This window comes from Arachis hypogaea, chromosome 19 (genome assembly GCF_003086295.3).
Source record: "Arachis hypogaea cultivar Tifrunner chromosome 19, arahy.Tifrunner.gnm2.J5K5, whole genome shotgun sequence".
In the NCBI taxonomy this organism is placed as follows: domain Eukaryota; kingdom Viridiplantae; phylum Streptophyta; class Magnoliopsida; order Fabales; family Fabaceae; genus Arachis; species Arachis hypogaea.
The window spans coordinates 145,950,208-145,963,229 of record NC_092054.1 but is presented as its reverse complement, the minus strand read 5'-3'; positions in this window follow the sequence as shown (position 1 = coordinate 145,963,229).

Here is a 13,022-nt window from a genome sequence, read left to right as displayed (position 1 = left end):
TTATGTACTTACTTAGATACTTATTATCTCCATTAAATAAATATATATTGTTTGACTTCTCTTAGAGGTTGTTTTGGAGAACAGGTTTCTGGTAAATTTTCTTTTGGGTTTCTCTTGGGTTTCTTTATATATATATATATGCTCGGACCGGTTATCTTCGCAAACCGGGTCTTGAGTTTTGATATTCATATCTTTGGCACTCTCTTGTTTATGAATTCGCGTTAGTCTATCCTTTATCTGTTTTGTTACGTTATCGATCGAAGTGTTGCACTTTTCTATTTAATGATTTTGTTTTACCCCTTTTTATTCAAAGGCTCCTATAGTTATAAACATTTTTGACACTACTATATGTACTAAATTTTACTTTAGAGGTCGTAATACCTCGCCACATCTGTCTTATGACTTAAGTATAAGGCTCTGTGTGGTAGGGTGTTACAGAAGACGGGAAGAAGGTCAAGGTTTAGGGTCAAAGAGTTCGGAGGCATCCCTTGTAACACCCTAATATTCAAATCCTTATGCTCGAGTCATAAGTCAATGATATTACGGTGGTACGACTCTCAGGTGGATTTTTTTTTAATAAATAAATATAGGTAATTTTGAAAGGAGTATTAATCGAGAAGCCTGAAAAGAGTAGAAATAAAATCGCGAAGACGTATCACTCACGTTTCGACAACAAAAGATAAACTGTGAAGCCGAAAACGATATACGGACAAGGCGTAGATGAGATTAAGAGGTAGATAACAGATAGATATATATAACATAAGTAAATAGCCACTAGTCGCGACCCGCGAAGTTTAGGCCGGCTAGGGTACAGTATGAAAGTAGTTGACAACAGTATATCCTAATCTCTCCCGAAGGAAACATGAAAGCCTCTATAGGAAAATTTTAAGAGTTTAATACATAATATAATCTTTCCAAAACAAAGGTGGAGAGATTCTAAGCAAAACACAAAGTAGGGAAAATAAAGATCTTCGCCGTCTCTCAGACGACCCACAACTCACTTCTGAGCACCTGGACCTGTATCTGAAAAATAAGAGATATATACGAAATGAGAACCCCGGGCCCATGGGTTCCCAGTACGGTAAAAGTGCCAAATAAATACAATGCACTGTAATAAAAACTCACTAAGCATCCTAAACTTCTTCACCAATTATTCATCCTAGATTCTCGCTAATCCATGAATAGGCAACTGTCATAAGGGAGTGCTAAATTTAATTCATGTTTCACATGTTTCCCAACTCGCTGACTCTTCCACGAATCAGACTCAGAATCATAAGCAAAACCATCACCAGTTGTTCTGCCTCAGCAATTCTATATCAATACATCATACCCTCGCCTGGAGCTAGTGAAACCACGTCACTGCGTCTACCCAGGGAGCTCCAATTATCTCATTCAATAATCATCATCATCATGCAATCGCATCATCAATTCATCCTATCAAGAACAGCCCTCAACACCCACCGACACCAGCATGAGGGGTCTCTCAGTTATACAAACACAAGCAATACAGGCAAGTAATACACAAATATGGTACAAGTAGAACAAGTAGCATATAGTCAGGTAACATGGCATATATGATGTAGAAATCCAAAACAAATGGCAAACCCAAACAATTCAAACATATGCAAATGATGAATGCCTGCCCTATGGCTGATGATATCATCTGTCGGTTATATAGCCAACCCGACGTGTCCTGGTAGCTAACCATTGGACAGAAACACCCATTGCGGAGCAAGTAGGTTTGAGCTACAACCCCCTTGCTACTACCCGCTCAACCCAGAGCCAGTGGAATAACCACTACTGTGGCTACTACCTAGGCGGGTGTTTAAAAGCTCAACCTAGAGCGAGTGGATTCACCACTACTGCCGCTACTACCCAGGCGTCACAATCTCTGACCTGGAGCAAGTAGGATGAACCACAACCCTTGCTACTACCTAGGATCTCAAAACATACATTCGTTCAGTTTAGAAGCAATCATCACTGTTATCAAATCTCAAACATTAACCTGGAGCAAGCGGGACGAACCATCACCCTTACAACTACCCAGGTATCACAAATACACATTTATTCAAAACTCCATAATTAAACTCATTTATCATAAGCATCCTTTTCCGTCTCATACCCGGAGCAAGTGGACAACGCCACTGCCTACTACCCGGGGTCACACATCACATTTCAACCTTTTTCATTGTTATCCATTTAACACATTCATTCATTAATCATATATGCATTTATACTCAGCCATAAACGATAATGGCTTTGCCGTAACTCGGCAATAACTCAGCCATCCGGCCCATGGTTCAATCAAGAACCGGCCATTTATCAATAATTATAGCCTTTCAGCTTATGGCATACACGGTACTTCCACCGTCATCCTCCATATCTCATATAATCATATTTAATCATCATTGATCATAACATTTCCCCTTGCTTCACTCGCAAGTTACCACATCCCTTAGCTCCTTTCTCATTGCTAGGCATATCATAATGATTTAATACATAAGGGGTGAGATCGGAGGCTTAAAAGTATGAGATTTGACTTTAAAAACTCAAAAATCAACTTTGGCATGAAAACAGGGCCACGCGTACGCGCACTCCACGCGCACGCGTGGATGGCCACAAAACTCATCGACGCGCAAGCGTCATACACGCGGACGCGCGGGTTGAAAAATAGCCAAACGACGCGCAAGCGTCAACCACGCGTACGCGCGAATACCTTTGTGCCCCAGGCACAAAACTGGCACAACTCTCGGGAAAATGGCTGGGCATTTGGTGCAGTGCATCGACGCGCCCGCGCACACCACGCGCACGCGTGGATGGTGCTTTCTTGAAGAACGGCGCGTACGCGCCAAGTGCGCCTACGTGCGGAGGGTCGTTCTGCTAAAAATTTTCTAAGTTAAAAGCTGCAGAATTTACAGATTCAACCCCCAATCTTCCGACGGACATAACTATCTCATTTAAAATCGTTTTTCACCCGTTCTTTGAACGGCATGGACATCCCGGATCCAATTTCATTTCTAAACAGATTTGGCAAAAAACAGAGATCTGTAGTCCAAGTTATGTCCCATCAAAGTATGACCAAAAACCATGTTTTCATACAAAATCACAAGGTGCCATTTTCAACTCTTTTCAAAATCAACCAAAACATGCCAATTTAAACCCTTTTTGAAATCAATCAAAATGTACCAAAATCCACATCAAGCCATCCTTAACTCACACATTGACAGTTTACCAAAATTCTCAAAATCACCATCCAACCATTTTAACACTTCTCAATCAAATGGCTAAAGGATAAACACAATATCATGTCATACATCCTTCCTCATCCCAATTTTCAATAGTACCATTTCCAATCAACCATCATTATACATAATCAATATCATACTCACTATCACGTGGTTTCACCCACAAATCAACCTTAATCATTCCTCAAGCATATATCACAACATACATATCTCTAATGCATCATCATACTATCAAGGCATCAATAATCATAATCACATATATGACCACATAATAGATCCCAACCAAAACCAAACACACCTCATCTATATAATTCCACCCAAATTTACCAAATTCCACACTTCAACTCCTCAAACTTTATTATTCAATAACCAACCCAATCTTTCATATATTCATTATCTGAAATTCATCCAATCACTTGTGTCATCATACAATGCACACATCAGCTTACATTTCTTACCTTTTTCTGGCCTCCGGCCCAATTTCACAATTTAAATGCATAAACCACAAATCAATACTTATTACCCAGTACATCAACTTCTCAATACACCAAGCATACAAGGCTACACAATTCTCAACCCAATCATTAATTCACATTACATACCAACTATGCATATTAGCACCAACCATTTACACAATCCAAACTTAATCCTAGGGGCATCTAGCCTAGGAATTCTCATCACAACACGATACTTAAATGAAACTTAAACCGTACCTCTTGTAGCCAAACCAATTGAGCCTCTTCTTTGGAAGTCTTCACCAACCTTAGCTCCAAGCCTTACCAAAGCTCCTCAAGCAATACCAATCTCCCAATTGTGCACCAACATCACCAAATACACTAACATAACCAATATCACATACATACATCAACCTAGGGCTCATAAAAATGACAAATCACAAGGGTTTGAACACTTCTTACCTCAGCCCATATGAAGTAGGGATAGAACCCACTTAGAATTCATATTGGAGTATCCCTAAACACCCAAAATCACAAGATTTCAACACTAACTACCCAAAAACGTGTAACAGTGGGGAATTTCGAAATCTGGGCAGAGATGAATGGAATACTCACCACAAAACTTAGATAGAATTGTAGAGGATGAGAAGAGCAACGCGTGGCCGCAAACGGCTCGTCAATCGGAGCTTCGTAGCTCAAGTTATGGTGGTTTGAAGATCAAAGAGAGTTAGGTTTTCTCTCTTCTCTTCTCTCTTCTCAATTTCAGCGCCCCAACCCTTCTTTTTAGGGTAAAATGAGCTGAAATGCTCATAACTAATGTTTATATATGTTGGGTCTTGGGCCCACTTAGGCCCGGTTCACTTATTTGTGCCCGTTGGCCCAATTTTGGGCCAAAACCTTTAAGATTAGCGCTCTAAATCGCACTTTAGATATTTCTACCTTTCCTAATTATAATTCCTCATTTCTTAATCTTATTTACTCATAATCAATTTCCTCAGCTGTAGTACCAGACAGATCTCAGCCGGTACTGCCGGTCAAAATTCCACTACGCGCTTTTACGCAGAAAACTATGTTTTTCGACTCGGAAAAATTCACTGAATCCAAATATCATATTTAAATTATCAAATTCCAATTGCCAAATCTTCCAACCATATTCGCTCCTATTTAACTTATTATTTAATTAATTTTGGTTAGACCGGGTATTACATTATACCCCCCTAACAGAAATTTTCGCCCTCGAAAATTCCATCCATCACTATCCTCTCTCTCTGCCAAGCCAATTACCACTAATCACAGCTCAACTCCAAGCATAACCTCCAAACTTACTTTCTTATTCTTAAACCCTCGAATTTCTACATGACTTGTTGTTATAAGGTCTCTGACCCATCAATCAAAAACCCCTTTCATTTCTAGAAAGCAAATGAGTTTGAAATAACAATTTAACAAAAATCATAAGAATCCGCTTTCCTTTAATAATCTATAAAAGCATTCGAGACACATCTCTTTCGTTAAAGTTACTCATATAAAAAATTATCCTCAAAACCATAACCAACACTGTTTCAAATTTTTGAGGAAAAATTTTCAATAGTATCTTCCCAAAAAAATTGGAGTTTACCGCCCGTCACGGGCTCCCTCAAACCAATCTCAGTACCGCATCAGTATTTCAATTTAGTGGCTTTCACATTTGTCTTTCAAAATCAATCATTATAAATCTCAATCTAATTCCAAGGTCACTATGACCAAACATCATGGTACTCATCTCTCAAACACGACAACTTGCACTCTCTCATCATCTAAATCCAATTATGCATCAATGATAATTTCCTCATCCGCTTTAGAACCATCAAAGCTCGCAGCCGCAATCAATTCCAACTATTTGGGGATCATTACTTGCAGTAACCCACTTAACCCTTCTAGCATTCAAACTTAAGATATTATAGTAAACTTTTACAGCTCCCATTCGTAGCTATCCTGTGTTACTGCTTTCGCAAGTTTCTGCTGCTTTATTCTGATCTCTCATCTAGTACGAGCTCTATCACTTACTTCCTCAAGTACTCAACCACAACTTAGCATGACTGGCATTTCAAATCAACGTTTCCAAATCCCTCATTTAGGACCATTCCTTATCTATTTAAATCAAAGGAACTAAAAGTCACGGGTTCAATCCGTTTCACCAAAAATCCAGAAATCAACCAACTACATAACAAACACAACACATCATTCTCAACAAAAAAAATCATTTACATCACAGGCATTTATCCATTTGTATTAAGGCAAATCCTTACTCGGACCATCCGGTTTGCTCCTCAGTCTAATATTAAACTCGACATTCCTAGTTTTACTGTACAGGCGGTATTATAAAATCACCCACTGTCCTTTAAGCCTGATTATTGCAATTACCTCAATCTTACTGTCGCAATCGGCCCGCATCCTAACTCTCCCCTTGTTGGCAATTTCTTGATACATGCCCTGGTAACCCGCACTTGTAACATACACCTAACCCCAATCGGCACGGCCTATTTGGGTGATGACTCCCACATCTCTGACAGCTCGAAACATCAGAAGCAGCCGTTGCCCTTTTTCCCTTACCATTCCTTTGGGACTCCTCACTCGTCGCAAAGTTAGTCTTGTAAATCATGTTGCTTGTATGCGAAGTTTGTATTCATAGGTTTTGATGAATGACAAACCAACAAACGACATGAAAGACAAACCAACAAACAACTTGAATGAACAAGCATATTGAAAGATCAACCAACATTCAACGTTGAGGAATGAAGAGTTGAAAGCAACACAACAACAACAAGAAACTCAAGTCCACAACATTTGAAGACAAGTATAGTGTCTTAGGACTTAGGTAACTTCTTGTTAAGAACCAATTGCTAAATCTCTCAACACACACTCACAAAATGTTTTGATGCACATCTTACAATTCGATGCTAGCCAAATGGTTTAAAAACTTGTTTTCAAAGGTACAAAAGCATAGGAAATGACTCCAACAAGTTTGAGATCAATCCTAAGTAGTTTGAAGTGATTTTAAGCCATTCTTTAAGGTTTGCATCGATGCACACTCATCTTGCATCGATGCAAAGATGTTTGCATCGATGCAACCTAGCTGAAAATTCAAATTTCAGCTTCAAAGACACATTTGCATCGATGCAAAGTGTTATGCATCGATGCAAATGATTCAAAAACATAAAAAACGGCTAGTTTTAACAAAACGGCTCCATCCCATAAACTCCCAAACGTTTCTAAGGTTTGGGAAGTCTATAAATAGATGGATTAAAGCCTTATTTCACACATGTGAGTATTTGCAAACTATCTTGTTCATATTCTTTCATTCTACACATTTTTAAGGTGTTATAATACACAATTTGAGAGAGCAATATCAATTGGTTCAATAGTGCTAAACTTGTAATCATACACTCTTCTAGAGAGTACTCATTTCATCTCAACAATTCTTTGAGAATTGTTTTCTTGTAACACTTTGTAAATTGGAGTGTGATCTCCAAGGTTGAGTCAAGAGTTATAAACACTATAGTCGGTGAGGATACCAAAGAAGTATACTAAGTACTCAAGGCAAATCTTAGAGGAGGTATCTCTAAGTGGAGTGGGTTAGTATACGAGTGGTGATCATATACCGTGAGGTGTTAGAAACTAAGGACTCGGATTGTAAAAGGTTTTGCGCGAGCACCTTGAAGCTTGGCAATAGTGGAACTTCTCAATAGCGATTGAGAAAGAAAGTGGACGTAGGACAAGGATTGTGCCAAACCACTCTAAATAGCGTTTGCATCTCTCCAAACTCATCTCTTCAATATTATTGTCTTTTACCTTTGAGCAAATAAATTGTGATCGAAAAGTAGCTTCGTAAGTACTTAAGGAATAGCTTAAGTCCGATTGGTGAAAAGCTTGATCAATTTATTTGAGTTGGTGTCTATTGGAAAGTAAAAGCTCCTTATAAATGCTTAGCAATTGAGTTAAGCTCTTGGAAAAATACTAGTACAATAACACTTTTGTATATTGTCTTTAACTTTCGCAAAAAGATACATTGTTGTTGCAATACTCAATTCACCCCCCCTCTTGAGTAATTGTGCATAGGTTCTACAAGTGGCATCAGAGCTTAACCCTTTGAAAGACTTAACCGTTTAAGGGAAAAGATCATGGCAAGCACAAGCTTTAACAACAACAACACTAGTGAAGGTAACTCAACCGCTAGACCTCCTCTTTTTAGCGGAACAAATTACTCTTATTGGAAAAATAAGATGAGAATTTGGATCCGTTCTCAAGATGTGAGAATTTGGAAAGTGATTGAGAATGGAAATCACATTCCAACAAAGACAACAAGCGCTAAAGAAGGAGAAGTCTCCGTCTTAAAGCAAGTACCGAAAGGAGAAAATGAATATAGTGACGATGATTGGAAGAAAGTGGCAATGAATGATAAAGCCATCAACTTCATTCATTGTGCACTTAACGAGCATGATTATATGAAGATCTCTACATGTGAAACCGCTAAAGAGATTTGGGATAAACTCCAAATCACTTACGAAGGAACCGACCACGTTAAAGAATCAAAGGTATTTATGTTGGTTCATGAATGGGAAAATTTTAAAATGAAAGATGAAGAGAGCATTGAAGAAGCTCTTGAAAGACTCTCCAAGATCTTCAACAACCTAAGCATGCTTGGCACAAAATACAATGATAAACAAATTGTGACCAAGGTGCTTACAAGCCTTACACCAAAATGGAACTCCAAAGTGAACGCCATTGTGGAAGGAAGGCTCTATGATCAACTTACATTTGATCAACTACGAGGTAATCTTCTCACCTATGAGATGACTATGCTAAATAGACAAAAAGGTGAAGAAAGCAAGAAGAAAAGTCTCGCCCTTAAAACAACATCACTACAAGAAGAGAGTGATGATAATGAAGAAGAAGGAGATGAAGAATTTGCACTCTTATTAAAAAGATTCAATAAGGTTGCAATGAAGAAAAACTTCAAGAGCAAAACAAAGGTACCAAAATGCTATGAGTGTGGAGAAGTTGGACACATTAAACCCAATTGTCCAAAACTTCAAAAGGAGGACAAAAACAAGAAATTTAAGAAGAAGGAGAAAGCATACATATCATGGGAGAACGAGGATGAATCCGACTCCGATGACGACGAGGTTGCAAATCTTTGCTTAATGGCAAGCGAAGAAAAGGTTAGTAATGACAACTCCACTTCTTTTAATTTACAAGATGAATATGATGCCTTACTTGAGGTGTACACAAAACTTACCCAAGATTATTCTCTCCTAAAGAAAAAGAATATGGATCTTTTAAAACAAAATGAGATGTTGAAAAATGAGAATATCAATCTTGGAAAAGATAAGTGTAGCACAAGTAGTGATCCATACAAATCTTGTAAAATGCATGAAAATGAAATTACAAATCTTAAGAACACTTTAGCTAAGTTCAATGAATCTTCAAAGAACTTAGATAAAATTTTGAAAAATCAAAAGCATGTTCATAATAAGGAAGGTTTAGGTTTTGAAAAAGGAAAATTTAAAAATACTAAAACTCCTATTAGGCAACCGCAAGCCCAAAAGGCAAGCATGCCTAAAAGGAATGAAGCCTTTAAACATCCTCCTCAACATGCTTCATTTAGAAATTATAATCACAATGCATATAGATCAAAAGATGTTGCATTTAGGAAACAACCTAGGCAACCATTTAGAAACATGCATAGGATGCATAATCCAAATGTCATATGTCATTATTGCAATAAAGTAGGTCATATAACACCCGTATGCTTTACTAGAATTAAACATATAAACTTTCGTAGTCAAGATACGAGATGGGCACCTTATGGGCATTATGCTCATACTAACCATCAAGGACCCAAATTCACTTGGGTACCTAAATCCCAATTTTAATTGTTTTGTAGGTACGTGTTGGAGTTAAGGATACAAATTGGTATGTTGATAGTGGATGCTCCAAACACATGACCGGCGATGAATCAAAGTTCACCGCAATAGAGCCTACAAACGGAGGAAATGTGATCTATGGAGACAACAACACCGGCAAAGTAATCGGCGTTGGAAAAGTTGGTAAAAATTCTTCTACCTCCATAGATAATGTTATACTTGTCAAAGGTCTCAAACATAATCTCATTAGTGTTAGCCAACTTTGTGACAAAGGAAACTTAGTTACCTTTGACTCAAAATGTTGTTTGATAAAACGGCAAGTAGGCCAGATATCATGTTTAGTGTATGCATGTGTGCGAGATACCAAACTAATCCTAAGGAATCTCACTTAAGTGCGGTGAAAAGGATTATGAAGTATCTCCTAGGAACATTAAATGTTGGATTGTGGTATCCGAAAGGATCCACTTGTGATTTGATTGGTTATTCCGATTCCGATTTTGCCGGTTGCAAATTGGATAGGAAAAGCACTAGCGGCACTTGTCACTTGCTAGGAAACTCTCTTGTTTCATGGCATAGCAAGAAACAAGTAAGTGTAGCCTTATCTACCGCCGAAGCCGAGTATGTAGCCGCCGGTAGTTGTTGCGCCCAAATTTTATGGATGAAACAACAACTTGTAGACTATGGACTCATGCTTGATCACATTCCTATCAAATGTGATAATACTAGTGCAATAAATTTAACCAAGAATCCGGTTCAACATTCAAGAACCAAGCATATTGAGATTAGACATCACTTCATAAGAGACCATGTTGAAAAGGGTGATGTGGTTATTGAATTTGTCGAAACTAGTAAACAACTAGCGGACATCTTCACTAAACCTTTATGTAAAGAAAGTTTTTTTAACATCCGAAATGAACTTGGTATCTTGGATTCTAATCTAATATGATTTGTTTGAATTCATTGTATTTATATTGCTATTTTATCTCTTACTAACTTAAGCATTGGAGATATCCAATTAGCCATTGTTTTGTAGGTTTATGAGTTGATGAATGAGTGATTAATCTTGAGGTAGATTGAAGAATTTGAAGATTATAAACAATGGAGGATCAACAAATTGAAGTTTATAATAGTTTAAATGAGTATATACATGATGGAACTCAAAGGATTGAAGAAAGAACCACCAAAGGATGAAAATTTGGTGATTTTGGGCAAAATGATGCATGTTGCATCGATGCAACCAAGCTTTGCATCGATGCAAAGCACACGACGTGCTATGTGCATCGATGCAAAGCCCATTGCATCGATGCAAACAAGACCAAATTACATAAAAACACGTAAATTTGGCATTTTTGTGCAACAAAACCCCACTTTATCATCATCTTCAACCTCACAACTCATATCTCCACCTCCAAACCTCCATTACCTCCAAAACAAGCTCACATATAGCTTCATACAACTCACAAAACTTAGATACCCACTACAAACAAATTACATATTTGAAGTCCCCACATTCTCCTCTACAAAACCCATAAAACAAAATCATCCACAATGCCTAGAATCAAGAGAACCGTCAAGAAGTCAAAAGGTTCTTCAAGTGTGGTTCCACCTCCAAATAATCATCCTTTGGCAAGGTACTTTGCTTCTAATGAAGATCTTCAATTCTATGAGGCAAGGCTCGCCGGAAGAAAGGAAATTCCTCCGAGGTATTTGGATCCGACCCTTCTTGTCATTCATAACTTTGATACTCTTAAGGCTATTCTAGTTCATCAAGGTCTCATGGATTTTGTTCAAATTAAGAGTAAATTTTATCCGGATTTAGTTGCCATAGCCTATAGTACACTCATGATTGAGATTGATGAGGAAGATGAATCAAGTTTCACATTATTCTTCAAGATAGGAAGAAAGGATTATAGGCTAGATGGTGATGAGTTAGCCACCATTTGGGAGCTGCCAAATCAAGGTGACTTGTTTCAAGGTGGTAAAACCCCAATTGATGAATGGGGTTATTCAAAGGACAATGCCATGCATTTGTTCAATCTTGTACAAGGAGCTCATTCCAAAATTAGTTGCAATTCAATGAGTGCGGAACATAGAACTTTGTTATATCTAGTCACCTATGTATTGCAACCTAGAATATCCGGGCATGCGAATGTAAATGATGAAGATTTGATTGTCATGTGGGCTATGATGAATGGAATTAAGATTAATTGGCCATACTTTATAATACAACATATGGTTAGGCTCAAGATGAAGGATAGGAATGGTGGATTAGGATTCCTTTGCCTATGGTCTAAAGTCTTTGATTATGTTGGTATTGATGTATCAAATGAGATTACCAAGGAAGTACCACCTCAATCTTGTATCAACACTCATATTCTCAACAAAATGGGAAGAAAAAATGTTGATGAACAAGGTCCTCAAGAGGAAGCTCCTCCACAAGCACCTCAAGCTCAAGAACCACCCTCCATGGTTGATATAATGAGAGAATTACAATCCATCAACCAAAACATCCAAAGGATTGACGTAGAGCATGGTAGGCAACTTGAAGCACTTAATCGTCGTGTGTCTCGTGTAGATCGTCGCACGGGTCGCTTGGATCGTCGTATTGATGACTTATATGAGCATTTCGGGATCCACCTACCATATGAAGAGGACACTGATGATGATGAAGACAAGATTGATTGTCTCCTCTTCATCAAGTCACTTTTTATTGCTTTATGTTTATTTCATTATATGAATTGTTAAACTAACTCCTAGTAAGCTAAGGATTTCTATTATGGTTTTAATATTTTGATATGCTCTTCATAATTTTGTTTAATGATTAATGCTTGTATGCTTATTTGGTGAATAACTCAAAATAGGCTTGGTACCCCTATTTTAAGTTAATGAGCATGCTTTAATATATTTCACTTATTTAGGGGGAATTATGCATGCTTGTTTTATATATAAAAAGAGAAAATCAAATTCTTTTTGAAAGGGGGAAATATCTATTTTCATTGTTTTATGCATGCTTCTATGACACATTTCAAAATCCTTTCTTTTTGATAATGTCAAAAGGGGGAAGAGAAGTTTGAGGATATTTGAAATTTTAAACTTTTGAAAAAGAAGAAGTTTAAGGATTTGAAAAGAAGAAATAAGTTTGCAAAACAATGTTTTCAAAAAGACTTCCGCTAAGCAAAAACTTTGATATCTAAATTGTTTTCTTTGATAAACGCCCATTAAGGGAACAAATGCACATATTTAGGGGGAACTCCTGCAAAATTTTTTGTGAAGTCTTCTCCAAAGCTTTCTATAAAACAAAGTGCATTATTGTTGCTTTCAAAATCATTTATAAATGCATATCCTCAAAATTGGTTTGTCATTATCAAAAAGGGGGAAATTGTAAATCATGTTGCTTGTATGCGAAGTTTGTATTCATA